This window comes from Poecilia formosa, unplaced genomic scaffold (assembly GCF_000485575.1).
Source record: "Poecilia formosa unplaced genomic scaffold, Poecilia_formosa-5.1.2 Scaffold228, whole genome shotgun sequence".
Lineage (NCBI taxonomy): Eukaryota > Metazoa > Chordata > Actinopteri > Cyprinodontiformes > Poeciliidae > Poecilia > Poecilia formosa.
This window is the reverse complement of record NW_006800167.1, coordinates 378,795-382,305: the sequence shown is the minus strand read 5'-3', so window position 1 is coordinate 382,305 and position 3,511 is coordinate 378,795. Positions and strand designations below refer to the sequence as shown.

At 40.1% G+C, this 3,511-nt stretch overlaps 1 protein-coding gene across 1 annotated transcript in view; it reads left to right on the top strand.

The window, feature by feature from the left end:
* Nucleotides 1-1,182: 1,182 nt before the first annotated feature.
* LOC103149469 (T-lymphoma invasion and metastasis-inducing protein 1-like) overlaps nucleotides 1,183-3,511 on the top strand; it is a 51,983-nt gene continuing 49,654 nt past the window's right edge. Inside the window, exon 1 of the mRNA XM_016679952.1 lies at nucleotides 1,183-1,321. The gene's annotated coding sequence lies outside the window, so the exon portion shown is untranslated. The remainder of the gene's footprint in view (nucleotides 1,322-3,511) is intronic.

Here is a 3,511-nt window from a genome sequence, read left to right as displayed (position 1 = left end):
GCTAATGTTTTTTTTTTGTGTGTGTTTGCAGTTCTAACTCTATTTACCTTTTTCTATTAAACAGGTCAGTTCTGAAAAGGGGTAAAGAGGTTGTTTTTTTTTGTTTTGTTTGTTTTATCTATAGGTGCATGCAGTATGTTACAAAAATAAATTAATTGCAATTATATATAAAGAAGTATATAACTGCAAAAATAATTCATTCTCAATACAAACAGAAACATGTGAACTCTGTAGAGTTTAACCTACAAGAGAAAACTGGATCACAGAAGTTAACACAAGCATGAGGAAGACTGGTAACTTTAACACTTTCAAGTAGTAGACCTAATTATGAAAGTTATCTTTTCATAGAGGGCTGTGTAATATTACATATTAAACAGAAGTTGAGCAGAAAGAAAAAGTGTTTTAGAAAAAAAACTGCACATGCAGTTGAATATCTGCCTTAAAAATACTGTGAAACTAAACACATTTAAAAAAGTTTTTGCAGGCATTCCCACAGGGTGTATTGTTGTTAGAGGCAGTTCTTCAAGAGTTGTTTCCAGGACATTCTCTCATAATCCTCTTAACATGGATATCAATATCAGCATGTGCAGCCTTTTTGCCACTTTTCTTCCCTGACCTTAACTTTACCGATCAAAATTTTCACAGAAATCAAAATAAAAGATATCACTTTGTGGAAAACATCTGTATAAGTTGTGCTTTTTAAAATTGGATTACTGACGTCATTTTAATCTCTGGTAATATTAAGATTTATGGAGATGAACTTGAGCATTATTATATTTTGAAATTGTGATCTACGTTTTGCATAGGCTGCCAGTAATATGGGGTTGTGGTGAATCAGCTTTTCCCCTCTCTTTTGTTATGCTCAGTGTCAAATTTCCTGTTGCATTTATAAAATGAAAAGAAGCTGAAAGGACGCCTGGACCCGGTACTAATATACATTTGAGTCAAACTCTTTTTTTTCTTTTTTCTTTTTTTTTTATTATTATAGCCAGAATTTCTAAAAGCAGAAATGTTGCACTTTCATCTTGAAAAACATTATACCCACACCTAAAGGGACCCAAACAGCAGTAGGTGATTTGCATGGACTGGCATCTGATTGGCTCAAAGAGTAAGTTAGTGGCATTGTCATGATCCAGTTGCGCGCCGTCTCCAAGGGTCGTGGGCTCCGCCTCTCTCAATGATGTGGAAACAACACGCATGGTCCGTGGACGCACACAGACCTTGGAGGAGCGGCGGCGGCGCAGATCAAACCGGCATGAGGGAGAATGGATACTTCAGCGTCTGTAAAAAGGCAGCCATGTCCCAGAGGAGGTGAAGACAGGTACGTCAACATGTGAGCGGGACCGGGACGTATGCTGTCCTTTATTAATGAGAGGGAGGAAAATATAAGCTCGGTGACCGTCCGATCATGCGTCTGCGTGGTCCCATCGCCGCGTGCACGCATGAGCGCGTCACTCAGTCATACAAGTTTACTGGAGGCGAGACGCTGGCGCACTGAAGTGCGATGCGGTGCGGTCCAGTGGGCAAGCCGACAGGATGCGCTTTTTACCCTCAGGGTGCGCAGCGTTTGGCGTCCAATGGGGCCGATCCAGTCACCGTCGGTTGTTTTGGGGGAGCAACAGCGGGCATGTGCCCGAATGGCGAGACACGTCAGGTTTAACGCATCCATGTCCAGACATATGAATTTCAATTCTGCTGCATGATTGGGGAGCGTTTGCTAGAGATGCAGGTAAGGCAGCAGCATTACTTCCGTCCAGGTCCCCAAAACATCTTCTACCTCTCATGATCTATTGCGGTAAAATTCTGGCTTGATCATTTGGCTTTTTTTTTCTTTTTCTTTTTTTTTTTTTTTAGCGCGTTTCTTGTTGCTTTGCTGTTAACCCGGTGCTGCCCGTATTGAACATTCATAAATACAGGTGAGTCATGTGGAAGGTGGTCTGTCACCGGTGCTGTTGCTTTACTCCAGTGACCTTATGGTGTCATGCATTGTTGCAGCGTCACCGCTACAATCCGCTGTTTGCGGTATCCTCTTCTCATTTTTTCTTCTTCTGTATATTACAGAGATGTGCTCCACAACATGTTGTGAGCTATTTCAGCAAAATGCAGTCTAATCATGACATTTGTTCATTACAAGTCTGTTTAGGACCAGTTTAAATGCATTTCCTGTTACTGCCATGCAGTTCAGTCTGCTAAGAGAAATCCAGCTTTTGCACTGAAGACAACCTCACTCTTTGCTGGGGGGCAGTTTCTCTCTCAGCAGCTTGTATTTATGGTGAGCCAACACAAGCATGACCCACAAATTCAGGGTAGTGTTTTAAATCTGCTGCAGAATGCAGTTTCACTCCTCCAGAATTGTGTCAAGAATGCTGTTTTAGTTGCAGCAATACTTGAAAAGTGAATTGAACTGGTTGTTGCAGCAGTGCCTCTTCTGTCGGCAGTACTATTCAACTTAAACACTCAAAGTTTAACAGAGGTGACGCATCAGATATTTGCTTATAATTGTTTTGGGGAAGCAACCTGTTCACCAGTTTTATAATGATGTGACGTAATATATTTTATGTACTGGCTTTTTAAAGAGTGGAGCCCCTGAGATAGTAATCATCATCCTATACAAATACTCCATCAGTGCCAGACTTTTATTACAAAGAAAGATACATTTGTAATAGAGTACATTATCAGTGTGTTGGTGACGGAACATCCCTGAATGTTGATCTGTTCAGTGAGATGTTGTAGATTCAGGGACGTCGCTTCTAATGAATTCAAGTTTTCCCTATGGATACATTTCAGTGTTTTAGAGAATTTTAAAATGAGTCCCCCAAGGCTCAATATTTTCATTTTATATTAATAATCTTGGGACTAATAGTTAGTTTTACAGATTACACTATTCTTTACTCTGTTCTGTTCTGAAATATTGACATGTTTCAAACTACTTTTACAGACACAGGAACCCTAAAAAGTGCATTTTAAGCTAACTCAATGTTGTTTTCCATGAATAACTCGCATATTTCAAATACTTTTGATATTTCTACCCTTGTGGGAGATTTTGTCAAGTTAATATGGTCCTACTAATATTTGGTTATTTGGCTAGACTGAACATTTGGTTAAAAAGCAGAAGGTTAGATCGGGCTTTTGCTTTATGTGCATCTATGCTTTTTACATTTTACCGATTCAAATTGTAGGCCGTTTCTGGTTAAACAAGCAATAATAATACAAAATCGTGGTCTCGGAATTCATGCAAGGTTGAACAAAAACACTCAGCATTTGAAAGTGGAAAAGTGAGCAAGACCCCCCAAGCAGAATGACCTCAGTGTTCAGGGATGTGTCCTAAAGGTGGTAACATGAACCCATCTGTGTGACATGCCTGTTCAGAGAGCTGACCTTCTGTTTGTCCCTATTTGTGTGGTTGAGCAGCAGCCAGTTTTGCTCTTCTCTGGCTTGTATTCATGCTCTGTAACGCTAAAGGATCTTCAATGTTCGACCAACTGTCTGCTCATGAAAGAATGTCTGCACA